Genomic DNA, 15,514 nt, shown 5'->3' with positions numbered 1-15,514 from the left:
TTTAGTTTTATCTATATTGTTCTCAGATTTACCTATTGTTTCACATCTAATGCCTGTAAAACCTACAGGACAACTGCACTTTTCAGTCGTGCTAGCCAAGTCAACTAAGCATGACCCACCATTTAGACACGTCACACCGGCACAGGGGTTTCCTGAAGATGGAATTATTATGAAGTTTTAGACAATTGTGTCGTAAATTTACTTGTGTTATCTTGTTAATAACCAAGAGCAGAGAATCATGTAACACAAATATATACACATTCAATATTCATAATGTTACAATTGATAGCTGATCCCACAATTACGCGACGCGTCACAGTCGAAAAATTTGCGAAGTAGAAATTTCAAGTACTTACGTGGTGTTGGGCATGTTGTAACTGCAGGAGTACATACTGGACATTCATTTCTGACTATAGATAGCTCATTCGTTACCAATGCCAAGATTCCCACTAACCCCGACAGAGCTAAAGCTAATAAACATATTTAAGACAAAAGAATAAACTAAAGAGTTATTAGAAAGTTAAAGACGTCAATCAATGAAGCAAATAGGAGAAGGCGGTGTCATGAGGACAGATTGAGCATACAAATCAGTCGGAGAATCACAATATTACCGAGAGTACTGTGAAAGTACTTTAACTCGTGGATACCATTTTTCTTGAATTAGGGAAGAAACACAAGTTCGCCGATTCTTAAATTCGTGATTTTGTGGTTTTCAGTATACACTTCAACGGAAATATACTTTTCGATCGGAAACACACCACGAAAACCACGAAAACAAACAAAAATATTTTCATAGTAATCAAAGGAACAAAGGTTCTACCGGAAATCAAAATAATGTAATCCATGGTCAAAAACCAGATATGGAAAACAGACACGCACAACAAAGAACACAAAACTATCAAAATAATATATGCAATGCAACAAAAGTAAATGAGCAACTCGGACTAATGAGTTCATGGACCAGGTACACCGGTAGTGTAAACTAAATCTATTTATAAGAAAAGATCAACTATGAACATAAACTAAATATTGGAAATGAATGTCATCTAATAATGCATTTAAAAAAGGTAAAAATTTTGAATAGAAGGAATTACATCACTTATTGTTAAACAAATCAAACTGAATACTTACATTAAGCTTTATTATCTTCAGGATAAGTAACTCAGAAATTCATTTTATGGATTAGTTTTTTTTTTTAACTGCGACAAACTTACCAGAAGCCAATGTGTCTATCGAATTAAGTGAACTGTCACGAACTAGGGGCTGAAAAAATGACGGTGATGCCATCTGGTTTCTGAAATCGAAAATTTGAAAAATATATATACCTATGCGTCTCAGAATGTAACGACTCTATTCGTTTAACTGCTCCATTGGACCAAATTGATACAGGGAATATAAAGTAAGCATAGAAGGATCTAAAATATTCCCAACAATGTCAGAACTGTCAAATTTGCTAAGTATATTTTTGGTCGTTCCCTCCGCAGGACGCAAACTCGTACCGCTGTGAAATCTGTAGTAACACCGCATGCACAAAGCTCTAGACCAATCGGCTAGCGAGGCTATACACAAATTCAAGTATACGGCTTTTAGGTGAAAATATAAAGAGTGAAGATCTGTATACACTAGATGCGAAGATTATAAAATAAAATAACACACAAAAACTAAAGACCAGGAAAACAAACCACTAAATAAGAGATAAATTACTTTAATCGATCAAAAACACTGAGAGTGACTTCATGTGAACTGGAAGGGTAAGTATGCCATGCTTCCAAAGTGTCACCGGTCACATTGCAAGAGAGTTAAATCCTGAAAGAACTTAGCTGTAATAATGTAGCTTTCCGGTAAACTATGTCAATGGTGAGACGAAAAGAGGTCCCCCATAAACATACTTTGATATAACCTTTCGTTAATTGGAAACAACAAGCGTATAATTTTACCAAATAGAATATATAGAAATCATAAAGGCAAATATTTAATATTTTAAAGATAGCAAATTCCCCAATCCCAGATTCCCATTTGTAGAAGAACTATTGTAGTTTGATAAAACTTTTACTCGAACACGACCTTTATGTTTGTATTTAACAAATTTTAAGAAATACGAAAATGCAAATAGAATAAAATTGCTTATTGCGGAAGCTATACTTGTGTTTCAAGGAGTAGCCTTTCATCAGCAGCATTAAAATATTTAAGAAGTCCAAGATTAATAAAATGGAAAGCCAAATTAAATGCAAGGACCGATGAGTTCTATCAAAGTATGCAGGAGAAGCTACAATATTATATCAACTAATTCAGGTTAAAAATATTCAAAAGAAAAATGTCCCAAATATTGAACATACAGTATACATGTAACATACGAAACAAAATATTTAGTAGGATTTGGTAACAAGCTTATTTGAGTTTTTTTGTGGCACTGGAATCAATAGAAATAAGAATAAAAGATTTACTGTAAGATTCAGATGCGATTTATTATCATTATTTGTTTTACAATATATCATGAAAAAAAAACATACGAAAAACTACATTTATGTAACATCATTTGTTTCTTCTACTGTTTACGCAAGAATCAAATGCTACATTAACGTTTGTTTTTTTTACATTTACACAGTTCCTGCACTATGTGTTCGATTGACTTTGCTCTGAATGCAGCACAGTTAACATACATGCATAATATTCTGATAAACTAACCAGAAAAAAGATATTTTTTAAATTACATGTAATAGATTGTACATTTGTCAAATGGAATAAAACTTCGATATATTCACAAACCAATATTCTCGATAATTTTAAGTAACTCTAATGATAAAATATATAATGAGGTCACAACAATATTACAAATAAAAATACCAATTAGACAGTTATAGCAAATTTTGGAATGCTGCCATGTGTTTCAGAGAATACACCACAATGGTAATTAAGATTCTGTGCTGTGTTTTAATTTTTCAAACATACTGGATGTGAAAAATTGTTGAATCGTAATCGTGGATAAAATTAAGAGACTGTGCGTACAAAAAAAAGACAAATCCTATGATAGGGTGACACATGGTAAATTTTATCCCACTGTTTTTTTCCAATGTAATGTATATATCATACGTATGTCAATTAGTGTAAAGTTTGTTTCAATTCGACAATGGAAGGCTCAGAAAATGATTTTGATTTTCCCTAACAAAGCAACCAAATTGTGCTCAAATTTAAGAATATTCTCCCTTATTAAATGAATCGAAATGCATTCTATGTAATTTATTGCTCTTTAACCGTCACAGTAAACAAAATTTGTCATGTGTTACCAACTGCCTGGTTTTTACATGGACGCACTCTTAATAAATTATGAATAAATACTACTTTACATAACATTGACTTACCAGATATATCAAAGCATAAAACACAATGTCAAAGACAAATATATACACAGTTTCCAAACAATTTGTCAAAAACGTCGTTGATAAAGCGATCTAACGCAATTATGGCAAGATTTGGTCGCTGTATGTTCACGTATATATCTAGAGATAAAATTGGTCCTCTAGGCTACGATTATAAAACATGTAATTGTACATTATAAATATGATATGTGTTTGATTCAGGATAAAAACTGTCGAGACATACCAAAACTCAGCGCAACAGTCTTGTCCATATTTTCTTTTCACTGGTGTATTTTTTAACCAAGTTTATAACTATATTGTGATAAATCAGATGCTTTTAAGTACATTTGTAATTCGGTAAAAATGACTTGTTGGGTTGTACAAAACCAGTACTTGTATGTAATTACTTCTGTCAGTATGAATTCTAAATTCACTACTCTGCGCTGTAGAGAATTGATATATATGTTAAATGGTATATTGTTAACGCATACACAAGTTTGCAACTCCATTAAACACAATATTGACAAATATTTTACTCCACATTTTCTACAAGTACATATAATAGTAAAATATGGCCACACTATTCTGTCATCTTTAGTACACAAATTAACATTTCTAAATGTTTAATTCAATTATACTAGTCTTGGACAAAGTAATACTTGTTCTTTTAGTGTCATTGTGTTTGTTTGTTTGTTTGTCTGTTTGTTGGGGTTTAACGTCCGAGCAGAAATTTTTCAGCTATATTCAGACGATGAACATGAAATTGATGATAAAATGAACCGGAAATGATGATGAAATGAAAAAGGGATGAGACACAAGGACAATGGGGTCGACAAATTTTGATTGCCACTGGAAATAGGGAGAGGTGGGTAGGGTCGGACAATTTAGCCTAATGTGGCGAAGCCCTATGGTTCCTACTCCGGGAGAATACCACAGTAGGGTTCTTTAACGTGTGAGGAACGCGGCATCTTTCCCAACACGGTGCACCTCTATGGTTTGCGGTCAGGTTTTCCGTATTATAGCCTGACAACCCCAGCATGTAACACGCCAGGGGCACCCCATTCCACCACCTTGGGCACACATCCCAGTTGCTCTGTGGGCAGAGTGCCCTAGCCCCCCGGCTAGGGTTCTGAGCACTATTCAGTCGCCTTTTACGACAAGCCAAGCGCTGCTGCAGGCCTATTCTTTTAACACCCGGACCTGCCCGGGGCAGTGTCATTGTGACTGTCCTTGACTCATTTTATTGTTGTTATGTAGATAGGAAACATGTACTACACATTTCACAATTTGAAGTTATCAAATATATAAGTGTTCAACAGACAAAAGCCAATAGCAGAAAGATCAGAATTTTTTTCCTTTATAGAGGAGGGTAGGGACTTTTTTTGGGGTACAAACAAGTAGGTTACGAAAAAGGGTTAACGCGCAATTTTAGTATGAGGCTTACTAAAATTCACCTGAGTTTTGTACACATATTATTCATTAATCTATTTGCGGACACCTTGCAAATTTTCAATCAAAGAGTCGAGACAGGGAGAGAAAAAAATAATATATTATAAGTTTCACAACAAATAACAACTATAATAATTTAACAATTCCAATATCAGTATCAAGTAATTGTGCACTTTAAACAAATCAAATTTAATGCTATCATACAAATGTATATTAATCATCTAATAAATATAAAATCTATATTAACTGTATTGGCTTACATTAAAGTATCAAGGAATCGAACAACATTGTAAACATTCAGGCTATCAATATAATAAATGGAACATGATTGTAGATATAATAAAATTAAATTATAACAAATAACAAATAACAAGATTTCAATTATTAACAGGAAAAAGTTATCACAGATATTGAAATTGTATCACAGATATTGCTTGTATCACAATTCAATCGTATGTGCAAGATGGGCAAATGTATTCATCAAACCAACTGTCCAAAAATTATCCCTTTTCAAGCAGTAGCTGAAGATTAGACAAATGTGTGCTGAGGAAAATCATGTTGAGGTGTACACAAATCAAAAGTTGCAAGCATGTCCACTCTACAGGAGCCTTTGAAGGTTAATAACACATGTCATACATACGTGTACAAAATGTTTTAATTCGTGATTACCTTAGTGCCAAATTATTACTGTTATTTTCAAGCAATAAATAGAATAAAAAAAAATGCTATTTGTATATTGCTTAAGATATGAAAATAAGTATTTTAATCAATTGATAAATTAAATCTAAATAATCTTGTACATGTACAAAAACATGGTTATTGAAATATGTTATTGTTCCATATCTTCTGGTGGCCAAATCAGTGGTTGACTAAGGTCCCTGTGGTTAAGAATGAAAAAGCACCGAAGACATACATTCCGTGAAAGGGCAGGTTTTGTGCTACATCTGTTATGCACCCACCGATCACACATATCACAATGAAACCAGTCGATGTGTTTGTCTTTCCGAATGGACTTAGGTGGCTGAGTCTCATATCTGTCCCAGGTCTGACCATCAAAATGGAACTTGGCCTCCTTGAAAAGCTTTATACAGTCTGATATTTGCAGGTAGTATTTCTACTAGCTACAAAGCCTTTCAAGTTAGACCAAACCATTTCGATTGGATTGAGCTCACAATGATAAGGAGGTAATCGTAAAACCTCATGGCCATAAGCTGATGCAATGCCGTCAATCACATACTTTGGACGAGGCTTGTTTTGACCCACAATATCACTTAACTCAGCCTTTTTCATTTTCGTATCGTAACGGACATTGTTCTTTTCCAGCAATGTCGAGATGTCTAACTTTTTGGCACGTTTTGTTGGTGTTGGCACCCTAAATTCAGGATCCAAGTGGTTGTGATACGAAGCATTGTTCATTACGACCACAGACTGAGGGGGCAATCTTGGGAGGAGGGTGTCTTTGAACCACTCTGTAAAGTGCTCCTCCTTCTTCATCTCCTCATGATAATCCCGACTATTGGTTTTAGATTCAAAGTTCAGACCACACCCAAGGATGAGGCCTTGACCTTTGTAACCAGCATCAAGTATCATCAATTTGGTACCTTTCCCCGTAGGTATTTTACGAGAACTGCCCTTACAGTGTGGCTCAAAAACTGACATGGAGATACTGTGAACATCCAGCAAATCTCCATTGATCACATGATTTGTATTCAGCCAAGACTCATCCAAATATACGATATTGCGGCCTTGTTGCCTAAACTTACGTATCTTGCGAAGGTATGTATGACGCCACAGCACAATGCCAGGATGCTTTGTAATGAATCTCCGTTCTGATGCATTCTTGTCGAACCTGAAAAAGAAAATAAAATTTTGATAATTACATGTATACCCTAATCACTTCTTCGTGGAGCGCACATGTGCTCTGACTTAAGTGAAATGAGATTGTACCGATAAAAATTATAAGAATAGCTAAAGAGTGATTTCCCTTTAGATCTAAGTTTTATCAAAATAGCAATTTCATGCCAAGTACACAGACAAATAGTAGGGTCAAGGGTATGTGAACTACTATCTGTTGAAAAAATTTGTACATTTGTGCAAAACCTTGATCAAAAAGAATGAGTAAATAAAAGCCTTGAACTCCCCTTTTATATTTATAAAAAGATCAAGAACTACAAATCTTGCAAAGTACTATTTCATATACAGATTCTATCTCAGGATCATGCATTATGATCAACTAAATGACAAACTTGGTTATATGATTTTTATAAATCTATCAGAATTAAAATCAAATATCTGGTTTGTATTTATAGATGCACTACGTGTCCTTCTTTACTGCTAATGATTCATTATCTTACTGTCTTTTAATAAAATTACCGGAACCCCAGTTGTTTCACTGTTCTTGCAGTAGATACTGAAACAACATCTTTCTCCTTCAAGGTAGTGCGGGCATGGTCACAGCCTGTGACTTCTGGTGCATCTTATAAACTATTCTCCTGACCACACCTTTGTCAAATTTACACAACTTCTGCCTGCTAGGAACAGGTTTCTGGGCATTGGCCAGATGAATAGACTTCACCACATCTTGCACAGGGTCGTTCCTCTCCTCATTCTTCTTAAGCCATCCAATAATGGTATTTTTATTAATTCCTGAAAAAAGAAGAACATGTAACCTCCCTGATTGGTAAATACTATGAATATGTTAATGTATACCTAGCTAAGAAAATGTTTCTGGGAAAAGAAGTAGCCACTTCCAGGGTTGGACTCCTGAAGAAAATTTTTCAACGGGTCATAGTTTTCCTTTCCTCGTTTGTCTACCCGGACTTGACTTTTTATGAGCAACTCAGCGGGTGTTTCTAGAAAAGCAGAGAACGCTTACCCTACCGGTGCACCTGGTCCATGCTCCCAGTTTTTAGTGGAGTCCGAGTTGCTCATTTACTATTGTTACTTTGTATGTATGATTTTAGTTACTGTATGTTCTTTGTGGTGTAGGTCTGTTTTCACTGTCTGGTCTTTGTCCCTGGATTACATTCTTCTGATTACCGCTATAACCTTGGTTCCCTTGATTACTCATTCAACCAATTTAAATGGTTTGCAGGGCACAGCTTGACATAACCACAAAGTTCAAACATTGAATAATTAAGTCAAGTATGAACTCTATATATTCAGGCTTAATACCTTTCATAAAGGTTTGGTAGCTCATCTCAAAATCTAGCAGCTATAGGCTACTGAGCAAATGCAATTTTTATCTCTTAAGATACGTATTTGACCAAAATCAAAATGACAACTTTCAACTCTAAAATTGTTCCACGAGTCAGAATACCTGAAATCAATCCTTAAGAGAAATGCCAATTTACATTTGATTTAACTTGTTTTTTCATGTCCATTTGTAAAAAAATGTTATTGATGTTGTTAATATTCCATACATGTATATTTTGTAACTGGGTCATAACCATATTTCTTTTATGAGTTTGTGCCAATAAAGTATTTGTATTTAATTGGGGCGGGACTAGGAACAGATTTTAAAGAAAAAGTTAGGATTGAAGTAGCAAGAAAAACAAGAGGCTCACAGGAGCCTGAATCGCTCACCTGGCCAAAGTTTTATCTGTCCAACCCCTATGTTCTCTTTTTAGTAATGATGTAAATGTTTTTAACAATCAAACATTGAAATAGTCATTTTGTTTAGGATACCCTAAGAAACAAAAATACAAACTTTTTTGGAATTCTGTATTATACCTTCTGAGGAAAAAGATTTTTGAAAGTAATAATATCAAAAGCAGCAAAAAATGTCTAAAAAGGTCAATAACTATAAACATATTTTCACCAAATTTTACAACAGATAGCTACAAAAAAAGTAGAAAATGTGATCAAAGCCCACTCTTTCCATAAATTTCAAATTGTTGTTCTCTTAGTGGTGTAGCATTTTATGGTACAATTTCTGGTCCATTTACTGGTTAAAGTTATCATACAGATGTAAGGAAAATGATTGTTTCTCTGGCCCTTTATTCCCCATATAGGTCAATTCACCACCCCTTTATGACAAGAAACAATAATTAAATAATAAAAATTATAAATCCCAGTTTTTCCTTGGTTTTACAAAAAGGTATGAATAGGAAGTACATTTTGTACATTTTGGTTTATAAAAGAGTTAGGATCAAATTTGAAATGAAAAACCGGAATTTAAGTTTGCAAGAAATAAAAAGGTAGTATTTATTATTGTCTTATTTTGTATATATGTTTATATTTATATTTTTAGAGGAAGACATATAAATTTATATAAAAAAAAAAACAAGATAGAAAATTCTATCTTAGCCACATTTAAATTGAATTGTTACTACATGTATGTGGTCATATCAAACTGAACCATGTGAAACTTCTCTTTTCAAGGATTTTTATGGCTTTCTGCGATTAAAATATGAAATTATGGTTTTTATAATCACCACATGGAATAAACATTGAAATGTTCATTATAGACCCACAGTTTTAGTTTTTTTTATTATGTATGGTACATATGTATGATAAAGATATATGGTGGTGAAATTTGACTCTTAGCGAGAAATCCAAACATGTTTATGACCTTGCAAGAACTTCACGGCGGACTTTTGTATTTTTTGGATTGTTGCTCTACAAATTAACAGTTATAATAACTATAATATAAGAATTCATATTCCAAACAAAAAGAGAGGAAGTGCTTGGCTCAATATTTGACATGAGCAGCATTTATGATATAGGGCATGCTTATCAGATTCTCTTTTAAACCTATGCTTGCTCTTCATTTATTATCTATCAGAGTAAGAAGACAGTCTGATGATTTGACAAAACAAAAAGGTTATTTTTGAGAATGATATTTGCAAATTAATATTTAATCACTGCATTGCATTTCGACTTGCAGGTAAGTATCAATATTTACTTTATGGGTTATTTGGTGATCATTTGCTTCTGAGGGCGCTTGCAAATTTTGTGGAGTCAGAATATTTATTTTTGAAAGTTTGCTGGTCATTTTCTACCATATTGTGCAATGATTATTTAATACCTTTTCGGAATATGAAGTAACTTGACTGAGGTCATAAAATATATAATATATTTATTTTCAGCATAGGAGGTTTTAGGCCAGAATATTTATTTCCATCTATAAGTAAGGGCCAGAATTTTTATTTCCAAAACCTGCACCCCTATCTCAGAATGAAATAGGTTTCTCCTTACTGTACTGAAGTTGTACTTTATAGATTTAGTGACATGATAAATATATGAATAATGAAATATCATTTTCAGTCTATACAGTTTTTGTAACTTGTATGAAAAGATTTCATACAGGTCTGTCTTTTAAAATATGACAAGTTCTGCAATGTATGTACTTGTATTATCAATATTTTAACACAGTCTTATTTACAAAGGGGAAAGTTGCATATTGATTTGATATTAATGCCTGTGATTCTTAAGACCAAGTTGTCTGATAAGACTCTCCGTTTTGATTCATTGTTTTGATTTATACTTGATTTGGAAACTGTATTTCCAGTCACTCAGTTACCGAAATATCATCAATATTGTTAATTTGGAGATTCTCTACCTCAAAATTTCTCCTTCTTTAAACCATTTTCATATACTATGAACTATTTTTAGAAAGGAAACTTGCCTGAAAATATGTCAAACGAGATCAACGATCGCCTTAGACAAAATACACGAACTTAATGGACTTGTCATCTTATAATTTTCCAAGTTTCAAAAAACAGTGGATGTTAGTTCTATCCTTACTAACTGCTGCAGACAGGCCTATTGAGATCTTTAAGTTTAATTGTGTTCAAATCTAATATCATTTTACAATCGGATAAAGTCTCTTAAAAACATTCACCTTTCCGAACTTTGCAAGATTCTTGCATTTTCTAAGAGGGACGACGATGGCGTCTACTGTGAATTTTGAACGGCAGACGCTTTGTGGAGCTTCACGATTTTCCAGGTCATCTTTTTTTATGTCTCGTTCCTAAAACAATATCTTTAAAAATTTCATTTAATAACAACAGTAGCATTACAAAATATTTTGTTAATGCAAAATGATTATTGTTTAATTAATTTATAAACGGTTTTTCATTCGATACCTATAAATAGTTTGAAAAATATATATATTTTTTAAATATTGATTAAATTCAATTTATGAAATGAACATGAAAGAGCAAAAAAAAAAATTCTATTTCGTTATCCATTTCATAGCAAGACTATGATATTCCAATACTTATACGTTATTTCAAGGTATTTTCATAAAACCCTCGGCATGAGCCCGAGTCCCAGTTCTATCTGGAAGAATTAAAAAATGTGGATCCAGGACATTTTGAAGTTTTTATATTTATGTCATTATTTGTATTTTAGCAATGTCATAACCTGTTCTTATCACTATTTCAAATTCTTTAAAAAGACATAAAATTCTATTTATATATCAATTTTTGTCCATCAAGAGTATCGTATATATATAAAATGACAGATCTTAACACTTAGTATGTTATTCCATTAATTAGACTACCACAATCAACGTACGTTTTGTAATACTTTTGTTTCTAGACTTAGTCTTTAAAGAAGGAAATGACAAACATTACCAAACAAACTAATCTTACAATTTATATCATTTTAAAACATTAAAGTCTAACGTACGTTCACCTCTTCAGATACAACAATGCAACTGATTAAATCCTTTTCTCATTAAATACTTCTATAATATTTATTTTGTATTTGTTTTCTGGGCACAATTTGAACAGTAGCTACTTCATTGTACACGCATGCCTACTCTAACGATGCATCTGATCTATACTCCTAGTTTTAAGTGGAGTTCGGGGTATGGCCTTTGCTTTTTATTTATCAAAGTCTCAAAACAAATCGAATCAATGGATTATAGATGAAGTAGTATCATCACACGATGTTTATTTACCATAAAAACAAAATGCCAAAAGGTATGATAGTGACTTTCTGTGAGATAAACATAATTCGATTGATAATAATCATGGACTGATTGCGGCAGGTAAAACCGAAAACTAAAAGATGTAATAGCTTGTGTTAATTTTGAACGGATTCGCTACTCCCCATAATCAATCAAGTTAACCTATAATAAAAAAAGAATTAATAAAAATTGACGATTATATTAGAACTGCAAATTTGTTCGTTTAAAGCAGATGTTCATTTTATACAGGTTCAAATAGTATTGAAATCGACATGAAGGCAAATCAGAGAATGTTTTGTATACGCAGGTAACCGGTCTTTTCAACTTTCGATTTAGATAGGATTCTCTTTAATTTATATTGGCTTTATGCGTTATAGCAAAAATTTAGATATTTTAATTCTTTCTTCGTTTTAGATTCTATGTAAGTCGAGACAAAAACATTCAGGAGTATGCCTATTAAATAATGATAGGCTGTCCATATAAAAACAAGGCAGATCCTATAATATACTTGGCATAGGGCACATTTTACTCCACTGATATTTTTGTTGCAATGAAATGTACCATATGTAAGTAAAATGTGACAACATTTGTTTTAAATCGAAAATTCATTTTAAGTCCTTTTTCTGTAAGGACAGGTCATGTTAAGAGCTGTGCAAAAAGTCCAAAATATAGATATTAAAAGTAAAAAAGTTTTAGGCTTGACTTTTAACTTATAAAAAAAAACTTGTATTGAATTTGTAACATAAATATGGATATTCCCTATGATTCTGTTATAGTGAAACTAACTCAAAAACTGTACTCTTTTAGAAAAAAAAACAATGGTCTAACGTAATAAGTTGATGTTATACCGTTTAGAAGTAGGTCATCGTAACATAATGACTTAAACGGTATTTCATAGGTAAAACTCCGCCAATCACAACATGAAAAAAAGGAGAGATTTAATTATATGGACAACATGGAAAAATATCCATTTAGGGCTACTTTATGCATGGTTATTGGTCTGTTGTAACTTAAAAAAAAATCATATCGATTACTCTCGCCGAATATGTACGCATACGCATGTTAGCTGTATACACTAACACGTATTATTCATTCGAAGAAAAATGAAAAATGCCATAATTCTGCTAGAATCTTGGTTCCCTTGGTTACTCTCCCTTCTATGTAAGAAATCCAACAAGCAGAACTTTTCGGTGATGGACATGGTTTCCCCTTTCGATACTTTTGGTTTAATTGCTTCATGTACACAAATATTTTTTGGACTTAGAGTCTCCTGTATGTTTTATTCTAAAGTTGCTAAAAAAGTAATGTTTCGCATTGTTACGCGTGTACAGAATATCGAAATACATATGTTTGGCATTTTTGTAATTCGAATCCATTGCTGGGGACCTAAAGTTCGCGAGGGTATTCACTAACACTGTAGTTAGACTTTTTTATCATATTTATCAGAATTCGCAATAAAAAAAAATCAAAGTATATAAAACTCAGAGGCTTCGACCCTTGTATTTCACAAGGTAGAAACTATCGGTGATTGATTTGTCTACCTATTTCGATAGTTATGGTTTTCAGTACTTCTTGTGTACAATTATTTATTGGATTAAAATAACCCTATGTATTTGATTCTAATGCTGCTGATGAAAGGTTACTTTTTGAAACGGGTGTACAGCATATCGACATTGGCAATACCTATGATTGGTATTTTTTTAAATAGATCAATCTATTTTTGTAACAATGAGACAGGGAGTCGTGTATCAGTTTAAGTTTACATGCTCGCGTATAATTTTTAAAATACAATAGAAATAATTTATATATCGACGGCATTTTCTGTTATGATATTCTTTCCTAATAGCGAAAATGTAAGTCGGAATATTAAGAAGTTAGTTGGTTAAGCCAAATTGATCTTGTATACACACTCCCGAGGTGACTATGTTTTCCAATAATGTCTTTGTTATTCATATTTTCAAATAGGTGAATATACGTTTATATCAAAACAAAATAAGATAAAAAAAAAACTGGCGCTGCGGGGAACTTACCCGCAGGTAATCCCGTCATTCTACTCGGACGCGATATTTGAGATTATGAACCAGTCGTCAATCTATACCATGTGCCTGTTGGAGCAGCAGTAACTACCGATTTTAATGTCTGGTGTGACTTGTTACTCGACCGGGCATCGAATTAACGTTCATGCGCACTTGAGGCGAGCACGTACACTAGGACCACCGAGGTGGTAACGAACTTATAGAGGTTTCTCCTTTCCAACCCCAAAATATCGTGAATACTTTTTCATTACTTACAGTAACTTTTTAAGCTTTAAATTGAGAGTTAAAGCATTCCTTTTGCTTCCGTAATTCAAACTAGGGTTTGATAATTATGACTCCAGCGGAAATAAAATGTAACCCAGGAACAAAGACCAAAAGAGGGACACAAACAACAAAGTACATAAAATAACCAAAATAATACGTACAAAGAAATAAAAGTAAATGAGCAACTCGGACTCGACTTTAATGTTATGTATACATTTAAAAGAAATATTCTATTTAAATATTTTCGCTCTTACCAATACAAAAAAAAACTATCTGAATGAAACGCTGACCAACCTGAATATCTGTCTAAACAATAAAATGTTTTGTGTCCATTTACATCACTTTTAGAGTATTTTGAATATTGAAAACAAAACACCTGTTTAAACCAAACAAATTTTAAAATCTAAATGGGTTCGGTTTACACAGGTTTTACTGTTTAGTTACTGTGGCAGGACGGCCTACCTCAGTTGTAGTAGGTAGTGAGATTTAAATAGTCAGCTAATTGACTTGGCTAAAGAATTAATTCTTTAGCCGAATCGGTTGGTCACTGGCTTGTCACCGAGCAGTCTAGGTTTCGATCCTCGGTGGCGCAGTATAATTTTGTGAGTCAAATCATGCTCTCCCGTTACAGTTACTGATAGAAAGTTAACACTTGAAGTGTAAAATAATGTAAGTATACACTTTTTTTCTTATGTAACTATGGAAGTGTTACATTAAGTGCACTTCTGTTCTATAAGTAATCACTTTTCATTTCCAATTCCGTGCTAAGTACGATTTATGTAAAAAAAACTATTTTTTTATATGAGAAGTATTTATATATAAAACCTGTATAAACCGACAGGTGTTCTGTTCAACCAAAGTTAAAAATGCGTTTAAACTCATAAAAAAGATGAAAGTATATGACATTTTTTTGTGTCGATAGTTTGTTAAATCATTCAGTTTACACAGGTTTCGCTGGATAGAAAACCACCAAAAAATAATACCCGCGAAATTGATTTTAACATTATTTAACGCTATTTTTTTTAAACCGCGTAATACTCGCAAATATGTTCATTTGACAGAATCTGCAAAAAATAGCAACCGTGAAAATTAATACGTTTACAGTATGTCACAAAATTCTCAATTTACTTGATCAGTTGTTGAGATATTTTTTTACGCGTCGTATTTTTAAAATTTAATTAAATTAATTGAGACAAGTCTGATTTCGTCATTTTAAAATGTGTTGCGTATTTTTATGGTATTCGTGCAATTAAATCCAAAGAAAGTTATTCTAATTTCTGCTCTGACTAAAAGGATATTTCTTTTCATTATACCTGTTTCCCCGCTTGATTTACAAACATATCAATATGAATCATGTGGTTAAAATCATATACAGTGAAAGTACTTTAATTCGTGGGTACTAATTTTCGTGAATTAGGAAAGAGATACAAGTTCGTGCATTCTTAAATTCTTGGTTTTGAGGTTTTCCGTGTACACATCAATGGGAATCT

The 15,514-nt window shown here is 32.8% G+C and overlaps 1 pseudogene; it reads right to left on the bottom strand.

Moving 5' to 3' along the window:
- Positions 1–5,634: 5,634 nt before the first annotated feature.
- Positions 5,635–13,773, bottom strand: LOC148617148 (uncharacterized; annotated as a pseudogene).
- Between the last annotated feature and the right edge of the window lie 1,741 nt (positions 13,774–15,514).

The sequence above is a fragment of the Perna viridis genome, chromosome 5 (genome assembly GCF_037379345.1).
Source record: "Perna viridis isolate PV_CMFRI_1.1 ecotype Kerala chromosome 5, ASM3737934v1, whole genome shotgun sequence".
NCBI classification, from domain to species: domain Eukaryota; kingdom Metazoa; phylum Mollusca; class Bivalvia; order Mytilida; family Mytilidae; genus Perna; species Perna viridis.
Note: the sequence above shows the minus strand (reverse complement) of the source record. Positions and strands in the feature narration are given on the sequence as shown.